The sequence below is a fragment of the Oncorhynchus nerka genome, linkage group LG20 (assembly GCF_034236695.1).
Source record: "Oncorhynchus nerka isolate Pitt River linkage group LG20, Oner_Uvic_2.0, whole genome shotgun sequence".
In the NCBI taxonomy this organism is placed as follows: domain Eukaryota; kingdom Metazoa; phylum Chordata; class Actinopteri; order Salmoniformes; family Salmonidae; genus Oncorhynchus; species Oncorhynchus nerka.
The window spans coordinates 87,225,401-87,237,614 of record NC_088415.1 but is presented as its reverse complement, the minus strand read 5'-3'; the positions used below and the strand labels follow the sequence as shown (position 1 = coordinate 87,237,614).

Genomic DNA, 12,214 nt, shown 5'->3' with positions numbered 1-12,214 from the left:
GACGAAGTCCATATAATGGCAAGAACAGCTCAAATAAGCAAAGAGAAACGACAGTCAATCATGACTTAAGACATGAAGGTCAGTCAATCCGGAACATTTCAAGAATTTTGAACGTTGCTTCAAGTGCAGTTGCAAAAACCATCAAGCGCTATGATGAAACTGGCTCTCATGAGGACCGCCACAGGAAAGGAAGACAGAGAGTTACCTCTGCTGTAGAGGATAAGTTCATTAGAGTTACCAGCCAAAATAAAAACTTCACAGAGTACAAGTAACAGACACAACTCTAAAGTAACTGTTCAGAGGAGACTGCATGAATCAGACCTTCATGGTCGAGTTGCTGCTAAGAAACAACTACTAAAGGACATCAACAAGAAGAAGACACTTTCTTGGGCCAAGAAACACAACCAATGGACATTAGACAGGTGGAAATCTGTCCTTTGGTTAGATGAGCCCAAATTTTAGATTTTTGGTTCCAACTGCCATGTCTTTATGAGACGCAGAGTAGGTGAACAGATGATCTCCGCATGTGCGGTTCCCACTGTGAAGCATGGAGGAGGAGGTGTGATGGTGTTAGGGTGCTTTTCTGGTGACACTGTCAGTGATTTATTTAGAATTCAAGGCACCACAGCATTCTGCAGCAATACGGTTTGCATTTAGTGGGACTACCATTTGTTTTTCAACAGGACAACGACCCAAAACACACCTCCAGGCTGTGTAAGGGCTATTTGATCTAGAAGGAGAGTTATGGAGTGCTGCATCAGATGACCTGGCCTCCACAATCACCCAACCTCAATCCAGTTGAGATGGTTAGAGTTGAGTTGGACTGCAGAGTGAAGGAAAAGCAGCCAACAAGTGCTCAACATATGTGGGAGCTCCTTCAAGACTTTTGGAAAAGCATTACAGGTGAAGCTGATTGAGAGAGCTACTTTGAAGAATCTCAAATATAAAATATATTTTGATTTGTTTAACACTTTTTTGCTTACTACATGATTCCATGTGTGTTATTTCATAGTGTTGATGTCTTCACTCTAAAAGAAAGAAAAGTAAAGAAATAATAAAGAAAAACCCTGGAATGAGTAGAGGTGTCCAAACTTCTGCCTGGTACTGTACATATACAGTAACAGTGTCTGGTGGGCCAATGCAATGTTCTTCCAATGTCCACTGCTCTATAATGGTCTCTCTTTCACTGTGTTGACTACTAGATGTTATGACAGTGAAATATTGTGTGTGTGTGTGTATTAACAGTGAATTAGATGCACCTGGAGGCCCAGGGATGCCTGGCAAACCAGGATCTCCCTTGGGTCCCAGTGACCCAGGTAGTCCAGGTGGACCCACGGGACCAGGTCCGGTGTTGAAGGTGTCTCCTGGAGGTCCCGGCCAGCCTGGAGAGCCTGGTGGTCCACGGAGTCCTGGTGGTCCGTCCAGGTTGATTCCAGGTTGACCAGGGTCACCATTATCTCCAACACATCCTTGATGTCCTGTTTGGGAAGAGGGATCCAGACATGAACCATCTAACTACTCAGACTAACTATAAACACTAACTACAAACACTAACTCTCCAACCAGTCCCTTCAGTTATAACCTTTATAACCCGTCTTCATTTTAAGATGATATCTATTTACTGTGTAAATATTACAGGCCCGAGGAATGACCACGGTCAAGTTGTGTCTCTTTTCAATATCGTCTAGATTAGAATTTCTGAGGTAGGAGTTTTACTGGAGTAGCACTGCTGAGGTAGGAGTAGCACGGCTGAGGTAGGAGTAGCACGGCTGAGGTTGGAGTAGCACGGCTGAGGTAGGAGTAGCACTGCTGAGGTTGGAGTTTTACTGGAGTAGCACTGCTGAGGTAGGAGTAGCACTGCTGCTGAGGTTGGAGTAGCACTGGAGTAGCACTGCTGAGGTTGGAGTAGAACTGCTGAGGTAGGAGTAGCTGCACTGCTGAGGTAGCACTGGAGTAGCACTGCTGAGGAGTAGCACTGCTGAGGTTGGAGTAGCACTTTGCTGAGGTAGGAGTAGCACTGCTGAGGTGGAGGAGCACTGCTAGCACTGGTAGTAGCACTGCTGAGGTGCTGAGGTGGAGAGCACTGCTGAGGTAGGAGTAGCATAGCACTGGAGTAGCACTGCTGAGGTTGGAGTAGCACTGCTGAGTTGGAATAGCACTGCTAGGCGTAGCACTGCTGAGGTTGGAGTAGCACTGCTGAGGTAGCAGGAGTAGCACTGGAGTAGCACTGCTGAGGTAGGAGTAGGCTGAGGTAGGAGTAGCACTGCTGAGGTAGGAGTAGCACTGCTGAGGTTGGAGTAGCACTGGAGTAGCACTGCTGAGGTAGGAGTAGCACTGGAAGCACTGCTGAGGTTGGAGTAGCACTGGAGTAGCACTGCTGAGGTTGGAGTAGCACTGCTGAGGTAGGAGTAGCACTGGAGTAGCACTGCTGAGGTTGGAGTAGCACTGCTGAGGTAGGCGTAGCACTGCTGAGGTAGGAGTAGCACTGGAGTAGCACTGCTGAGGTAGGAGTAGCACTGGAGTAGCACTGCTGAGGTTGGAGTAGCACTGGAGTAGCACTGCTGAGGTTGGAGTAGCACTGCTGAGGTTGGAGTAGCACTGCTGAGAATAGCACTGCTGGAGTAGCACTGCTGAGGTAGGAGTAGCACTGCTGGAGTAGCACTGCTGAGGTGAGGAGTAGCACTGAGGTTGGAGCTGAGGTAGGAGTAGCACTGCACTGCTGGAGTAGCACTGCTGAGGTTGGAGTAGCACTGGAGTAGCACTGCTGAGGCTGAGTAGCACTGCTGAGTGGGAGTAGCACTGGAGTAGCACTGCTGAGGTTGGAGCACTAGCACTGCTGAGGTAGGAGTAGCAGGAGTAGCACTGCTGAGGTTGGAGTAGCACTGCTGAGGTAGGAGTAGCACTGCTGAGGTTGGAGTAGCACTGCTGAGGTTGGAGTAGCACTGCTGAGGTAGGAGTAGCACTGGAGTAGCACTGCTGAGGTAGAAGTAGCACTGGAGTAGCACTGGCACTGGAGTAGCACTGGAGTAGCACTGCTGAGGTTGGAGTAGCACTGCTGAGGTAGGATTAGCACTGCTGAGGTAGGAGTAGCACTGCTGAGGTAGGAGTAGCACTGGAGTAGCACTGCTGAGGTAGGAGTAGCACTGCTGAGGTAGGAGTAGCACTGGAGTAGCACTGCTGAGGTTGGAGTAGCACTGCTGATGTTGGAATAGCACTGCTGAGGTTGGAGTAGCACTGCTGAGGTAGGAGTAGCACTGGAGTAGCACTGCTGAGGTAGGAGTAGCACTGGAGTAGCACTGCTGGAGTAGCACTGCTGAGGTAGGAGTAGCACAGCTGAGGTAGGGTTAGCACTGCCCTCTACTGGACGTATAGTGGAACCTAGCCAGGTCCAATCCATTTCATAAAGATAGAACGCAACTCTGGTTTGATTTTACTTGAACTTATTTTATCACTTGTCTGCCTAACAAATGAACCCACTGACCAACAAACACACCAACCAGCCATCCAACTAAACTCTGTCTATTAATGACATAAAAGCTCATTTACAAAATAAAACCCAGAACGCAATGTCATTCATTTGGAATGTGTCTCCCGGTCGCAGCCGGATGCGGCAGATCCTGGACTCGAACCAGGATCTCTAGTAGCACAGCTAGCACTGTGATGCAGTGCCTTAGACCACTGAGCCACTCAGGAGGCCCTATGTACAAAGGATTAACACTTGTGTGATGATTCCTTCCAAACCGTCATTACCTGGTGGTCCAGTTCCTCCATCTGTCCCGTCATCTCCTCTCATGCCTTGAGGTCCAAGGGAACCTGTGGGACCTGGGAAACCAAGTGGTCCTGGTAGCCCAGGATTCCCTGGGGAGGGTCAATCAGAACAGGTTGATCAGTCAGTGGCAATCAATATATCCCCTGTCAATCAATCTATCACCGATGTCAATCAATATATCCCCTGTCAATCAATGTATCAACACTGTCAAACAATATATCCCCTGTCAATCAATGTATCAACACTGTCAAACAATATATCCCCTGTCAATCAATTTAACAACACTGTCAATCAATCTATCCCCTGCCAATCAATCTATCACCACGTTCAATCAATATATCACCTATTAATCATATTTCAGACTCCCAAAGTATGCTAAGAAAGCCTAAAAACACATACGGACACTGTTAAAGATTATGTGTGTATGTACAGTAGTTGCTTACCTGGGGGCCCAAGTAGACCCTTTAAGCCAGGTAGGCCAGGGTTGGAAGGGCCACAGGGCAGAACCTCGCCTGGTGATGCAAAGAAAAAGGTTTCCCTTCGGTAAAACAGATTTTGAGCTGAACTAGATTTGGCATGATTAAACACATATATGCAATAAATAGATAGAACGCATTTTGTTCAGTAAATATTAAATGACATAATGTTAACCTAAGACCATTACCACGGAGTAGATTTTCATTCAGGCGTTTCTCTCTCTATCGGTCCTACCTAGAGGTCCAGGTTGTCCAGTTTGTCCAGGGGGACCTGGGAGGCCCGCATCCCCTGGGGGCCCTTGGTGGCCATGACGGCCTGGAGCACCAGGGCCTGGGGGCCCGGTCTGCCTGGGGGGCCTTCAGGACCATGGAGCCCTGGGTAGCCTTTGTCACCTACCGAGCCACCGTAACCGTCACCCTGACGGATGGCAAGTCATCACAAGTTGTCCCTTACAGGCTGATCTAAAGTCAGTTTTGTGTTTCCCCACTAATGATTTAGGTTGGGACTTGGGGAGGGCAAGCTGATCCTAGATCTGTACCTAGTGGAAGCCCGGAGCAGAAATCGTACACTGACAACACAGACAGACTGCAGATGCACTAACCCGCTGGGAACACACTGGTTGAAGCAACGTTGTTTCCACGTTATTTCAATGAAATTACATTGAACCAACGTGGAATAGACGTGGAATAGACGTTGAATTAACGTTTGTGCCCAGTGGGAATTGACTGTTACCCCAATATTATAGTGTAGAAATGTAGGAAATTATACTAATGTCCCCCCACATTTCAAATCAAAATGACCCTGGGTGGATTAATGTTCCTCTGACAGACTAGCCCACTAACTCACCGGGGGTCCGGGGTCTCCCACAGCGCCAGGGAAGCCATCGGATCCTGGTCGACCCGTAGCGCCATGCGGTCCGTTGGGGCCATTGAAGCCCGGGTCACCCTTCGCACCTGTCAATCAAAATGTCCAAAACAACAAGTTATGTAATGTCAATGTATTACACCAAATTGCTAAAGGCAATGTTATGAAGAAGGTTGAGGGGGTCATTTAAAAAGTGCATTTTACATTTCATGTAATTTGACAAACCAGCATGGGTTAAAATATACAGCACTGACATATGTTTTCCTCTGTGGCTCAGTTGGAAAAGTATGACACGAGGTACGGGTTCAATTCCCACAGGGATCACATACACATACTAAATAACTCACTGTCCTGTCAGTGGTGTGGTGTTCTATAGAGACTCGTAACACCTCGATCAGATCGTCATTGCTGCTTAATAAATCCTGCAATCAGATTTCCATCATTATGTAGTTTTTTTTGGACCTTTATTTAACTAGGCTAGTCAGTTAAGAACAAATTATTATTTTCAATGACAGCCTAGGAACAGTGGGTTAACTGCCTGTTCAGGGGCAGAACGACAGATTTGTACCTTGTCAGCTCAGGGGTTTGAACTTGCAACCTTCCGGTTACTAGTCCAACGCTGTTGTTGGTTTACTGGTTTACTGGTTATATATGTGTGTGTGTGTGTGTGTGTGTAAGGTTCAACATTCACCTTCTGCCAACCTTTCTGTATAGTCTACACATACAGTTTGATGTATACTTGGATAAATCCCAAGGTATGCATCAACCAGAACGCAGTGCAACTGCCTCTACAACGCAATGACGCAAGGCAAACGCAGCGTTCCAATGGAAATGAGTGTACTTCTGGTGTACCAAAACGCAATGAAGCTGATGGTCTGATCGAGGCGTAAGAGATTTTCTCACGTTGCCCATTCTAATCTGGATCACATCTTCCACTCACCTTTATGGTTGGTCACATTGGACTCTCCCTTCTGTCCCTTCACTCCATTGTAACCAGGCCTGCCTGGGTTTCCCTACAGGGGGAAGCATGTCCAGACAATATCACTGTAACCTGCCTGGGTTGACAGTCCAGACAACATCACTGTAGCCTGCCTGGGTTGCCCTACAGTCCAGACAACATCACTGTAACCTGCCTGGGTTGACAGTCCAGACAACATCACTGTAACCTGCCTGGGTTGCCCTACAGTCCAGACAACATCACTGTATCACTCCAGTAACCTGCCTGGGTTGCCCTACAGTCCAGACAACATCACTGTAGCCTGCCTGGGTTGCCCTACAGTCCAGACAACATCACTGTAACCTGCCTGGGTTGCCCTACAGTCCAGACAACATCACTGTAACCTGCCTGGGTTGCCCTACAGTCCAGACAACATCACTGTAACCTGCCTGGGTTGCCCTACAGTCCAGACAACATCACTGTAACCTGCCTGGGTTGCCCTACAGTCCAGACAACATCACTGTAACCTGCCTGTCCAGACAACATTGTAACCTGCCCTACAGTCCAGACAACATCACTGTAACCTGCCTGGGTTGCCCTACAGTCCAGACAACATCACAGGTTGCCCTACAGACAGACAACATCACTGTAACCTGCCTGGGTTGCCCTACAGTCCAGACAACATCACTGCCTGGGTTGCCCTACAGTCCAGACAACATCACTGTAACCTGCCTGGGTTGCCCTACAGTCCAGACAACATCACTGTAACCTGCCTGGGTTGCCCTACAGTCCAGACAACATCACTGTAACCTGCCTGGGTTGCCCTACAGTCCAGACAACATCACTGTAACCTGCCTGGGTTGCCCTACAGTCCAGACAACATCACTGTAACCTGCCTGGGTTGCCCTACAGTCCAGACAACATCACTGTAGCCTGCCTGGGTTGCCCTACAGTCCAGACAACATCACTGTAACCTGCCTGGGTTGCCCTACAGTCCAGACAACATCACTTTAACCTGCCTGGGTTGCCCTACAGTCCAGACAACATCACTGTAACCTGCCTGCATTGCCCTACAGTCCAGACAACATCACTGTAACCTGCCTGGGTTGCCCTACAGTCCAGACAACATCACTGTAACCTGCCTGGGTTGCCCTACAGTCCAGACAACATCACTGTAACCTGCCTGGGTTGCCCTACAGTCCAGACAACATCACTGTAACCTGCCTGGGTTGCCCTACAGTCCAGACAACATCACTGTAACCTGCCTGGGTTGCCCTACAGTCCAGACAACATCACTGTAACCTGCCTGGGTTGACAGTCCAGACAACATCACAGCCCTACAGTCCAGACAACATCACTGTAACCTGCCTGGGTTGCCCTACAGTCCAGACAACATCACAGTCCAGACAACATCACTGTAACCTGCCTGGGTTGCCCTACAGTCCAGACAACATCACTGTAACCTGCCTGGGTTGCCCTACAGTCCAGACAACATCACTGCCCTACAGTCCAGACAAACTGTAACCTGCCTGGGTTGCCCTACAGTCCAGACAACATCACTTTAACCTGCCTGGGTTGCCCTACAGTCCAGACAACATCACTGTAACCTGCCTGGGTACAGTCCAGACAACATCACTGTAACCTGCCTGGGTTGCCCTACAGTCCAGACAACATCACTGTAACCTGCCTGGGTTGCCCTACAGTCCAGACAACATCACTGTAACCTGCCTGGGTTGCCCTACAGTCCAGACAACATGTAACCTGCCTGGGTTGCCCTACAGTCCAGACAACATCACTGTAAACCTGCCAGACAACATCACTGTAACCTTGCCCTACAGTCCAGACAACATCACTGTAACCTGCCTGGGTTGCCCTACAGTCCAGACAACATCACTGTAACCTGCCTGGGCCCTACAGTCCAGACAACATCACTGTAACCTGCCTGGGTTGCCCTACAGTCCAGACAACATCACTGTAACCTGCCTGGGTTGCCCTACAGTCCAGACAACATCACTGTAACCTGCCTGACAACATCACTGTAACCTGCCTGGGTTGCCCTACAGTGACAACATCACCTACAGTCCAGACAACATCACTGTAACCTGCCTGGGTTGCCCTACAGTCCAGACAACATCACTGTAACCTGCCTGGGTTGCCCTACAGTCCAGACAACATCACTGTAACCTGCCTGGGTTGCCCTACAGTCCAGACAACATCACTGTAACCTGCCTGGGTTGCCCTACAGTCCAGACAACATCACTGTAACCTGCCTGGGTTACCCTACAGTCCAGACAACATCACTGTAACCTGCCTGCGTTTCCCTACAGTCCAGACAAAAAGGGTTTATAATTAGTTTCTATGTTCTACAATATGGGTTAGCCTTACGTGGGATCCTTGTGAGCCAGGGTCCCCATTATATCCATGGTCACCTTTCTCTCCGCTGTGCCCTGGCAGCCCGTCATAACCTAGGGGTCCGCGGGGGCCCGAAGGACCTGGGATCCCTGTGTGACCATTCTCGTACGTACACTCACATTCACCGTTGTAGCCTGAAGGACAGACGCAGACATGGTTAGTGTAATCACACGCAGACAGACATGCACAGACGCCCACACACACACACATACAAACACACACACACATACAAACACAGACACACATACAAACACACACACACACACATACATACACAGACACACATACATACAAACACACACACACATACATACACACACACACATACATACAAACACACACACATACATACAACCACACACACACATACAACAACACACACACATACATACAACCACACACACATACATACAACCACACACACATACATACATACAACCACACACACACATACATACAACCACACACACATACATACAACCACACACACACATACATACAACCACACACACACATACATACAACCACACACACACATACATACAACAACCACACACACACATACATACAACCACACACACACATACATACAACCACACACACACATACATACAACCACACACACACATACATACAACCACACACACACATACAAACACACACAAACACACAAACACACACAAACACACGGAAGAAACAAGTGCACACAACCAACAGGTCCCAAGTGGCGCAGCGGTCTAAGGTACTGCATCTTAGTGCTAGAGGCGTCACTACAGACACTGGTTTGATTCCAGGCTGTATCACAACCGGCCGTGATTGGGATTGGCCCAGCGTCGTCCGGGTTAGGGTTTGGCCGGGGTAGGCTGTCACTTTAAAATAAGAATTTGTTCTTAACTGACTTGCCACGTTAAATACATCAAAATAAATGAAGGTCATTCACCTTTTTCTCCTTTGTATCCCGTTAATCCTGGATATCCGGTATCGCCATCGTCTCCTCGTACACCCGGCTCACCAGGAACACAATAAATGCCTACAGGACATGATTGGCAACATTAAACATTGTAACATTAAAAACATAACTCCACTGATCATCAGTGCCAGTTATATCAGTGACTTCAGAAAATGGACTAACAACCTGAAACTTTGCATTGTGTCAGTCCAACATCTAGTCTGCATCCCAAACAGCACTATTCCATACATAGAGCATTACTATGTACCCTCTGGGCCCTAAAAGCAGGGCACTATATGAGAAATATAATGCTATTTGGGACGCTGCCCTAAGCAGTATTTGAAATATGTTGATTAAGCAATAAGGCCCGAGGAGGTGTGATGTATGGCCAATACACCACGGCTAAGGGCTGTTCTTAGGCACGACGCAACAGACCAAAAGGCTCCTTAACAGCTTCTACCACCAAGCCATCAGACCGCTGAACAATTAATGAAATGGCCACTGGACTATTTACATTGACACCCCCCCCCCCATTTGACCCCCCCCCTCCATTTGATTTGTACACTGCTGCTACTCACTGTTTATTATCTATGCATAGTCACTTCACCCCTACCTACATGTACAAATGACCTCTAACCTGTACCCCCACACATTGACTCGGTACTGGTACCCCCTGTATATAGCCTCGTTATTGTTATTTTATTGTGTTACTTTTTACTTTAATTTATTGGGTACATATTTTCTTAACTCTTATTGAACTGCACTGTTGGTTAAGGGCTTGTAAGTAAGCATTTCACGGTAAGGTCTACACTTGTTGTATTCGGTGAATGTGACTAATAACGTTTGATTTGATTTGAGTCCCTCGATACGGTCCTTAGCCGTGGTATATTGGCAAATATACCACAAACCCCCAAGGTGCCTTACTGCTATTATAAACTGGTAACCAACGTAATTAGAGCATTAAAAATAAATGTTTTGTCATACCCGTGGTATTACGGTCTAATATACCACGGCTGTCAGCCAATCAGCATTCAGGGCTCGAACCAGACAGTTTATCACAATCAATATACAATGACATCACGCTTACCTCCACATCCTAACAGAATTCCAGTAATTATACACCGTCGAAACACAGCGATTATGTTAGGCCAAGGAGGTGCACACAATGGAAGGGAAAACGTACACCATGTCAGTAACAGTTCACAGTATACCTTGTATTTACGCTAGAACGTGCATCATTTAAAGTTCCAACGTGTACCATTTCAATGACTACATGAAAAGGGCAGATCATATCTAAATCATGGACAGTGGCTAGAGAGAGCTTGTGGTGTGACTCCATACAGTCTGGTATTGTGTGGTCCTACCTGGACGGCCCGGGGGGCCTCTGAACCCCTTGGCTCCGGGACGCCCTCTTTCACCTGGTTGTCCTGGTATTGGCTCTATAGTGTAGTACCTTCCTGGCTCCCCCTTTAAACCCTTAGGACCAGGGAGACCGGGGTAACCTAGCTGCCCTGGTTGACCTGGACAATGAAAAGGACAGACGAGGGGTCAGGGGTTGAGGGGTGAAAGGTGATGGATATAGTGAGTGGTGCATGGTAGCATAGCTTATGGGTAATACAGTGCTGTATTTGCCCCCTTTCTAAACCCTTAGGACCAGGGAGACCGGGGTAACCTAGCTGCCCTGGTTGACCTGGACAATGAAAAGGACAGACGAGGGGTCAGGGGTTGAGGGGTGAAAGGTGATGGATATAGTGAGTGGTGCATGGTAGCAGAGCTTATGGGTAATACAGGGCTGTATTTGCCCCTTTCTAAACCCTTAGGACCAGGGAGACCGGGGTAACCTAGTTGCCCTGGTTGACCTGGACAATGAAAAGGACAGACGAGGGGTCAGGGGTTGAGGGGTGAAAGGTGATGGATATAGTGAGTGGTGCATGGTAGCATAGCTTATGGGTAATACAGGGCTGTATTTTCCCCCTTTCTAAACCCTTAGGACCAGGGAGACCGGGGTAACCTAGCTGCCCTGGTTGACCTGGACAATGAAAAGGACAGACGAGGGGTCAGGGGTTGAGGGGTGAAAGGTGATGGATATAGTGAGTGGTGCATGGTAGCATAGCTTATGGGTAATACAGTGCTGTATTTGCCCCCTTTCTAAACCCTTAGGACCAGGGAGACCGGGGTAACCTAGCTGCCCTGGTTGACCTGGACAATGAAAAGGACAGACGAGGGGTCAGGGGTTGAGGGGTGAAAGGTGATGGATATAGTGAGTGGTGCATGGTAGCAGAGCTTATGGGTAATACAGGGCTGTATTTTCCCCCTTTCTAATTTCCTCTACTTTTGCATATTTTTTATACCAAATCTTCAACCAAAACCTAATATTAGATAAAGGGAACCTGGGGGGAACAAATAATACAACAATTACATACTTATTTCATAAACAAAGTTATGCAACACCCAATGCCCCTATGTGGAAAAAGTATTTGTCCCCTTTCACTCAATAACTAGTTGTTCCACCTTTAGCTGCAATGACTCCAACCAAACGCTTCCTGTAGTTGTTGATCAGTCTCTCACGTCGTTTGTGGAGGAATTTTTTCCCACTCTTCCATGCAGAACTGCTTTAGCTCAGCGACATTTGTGGGTTTTCAAGCATGAACTGCTCGTTTCAAGTCCTGCCACAACATCTCAATTGGGATTAGGTCTGGACTTTGACTAGGCCGTTCCAAAACTTCAAATGTGTTGCTTTTTTCATGTAGACTTAATTGTGTGTTTTGGATCATTGTGTTGCTGTATGACCCAGCTGCGCTTCAGC

At 47.8% G+C, this 12,214-nt stretch overlaps 1 pseudogene; it reads right to left on the bottom strand.

Moving 5' to 3' along the window:
• Positions 1-12,214, bottom strand: part of LOC115103352 (collagen alpha-4(IV) chain-like) — an 82,943-nt pseudogene that overhangs the window by 22,383 nt on the left and 48,346 nt on the right.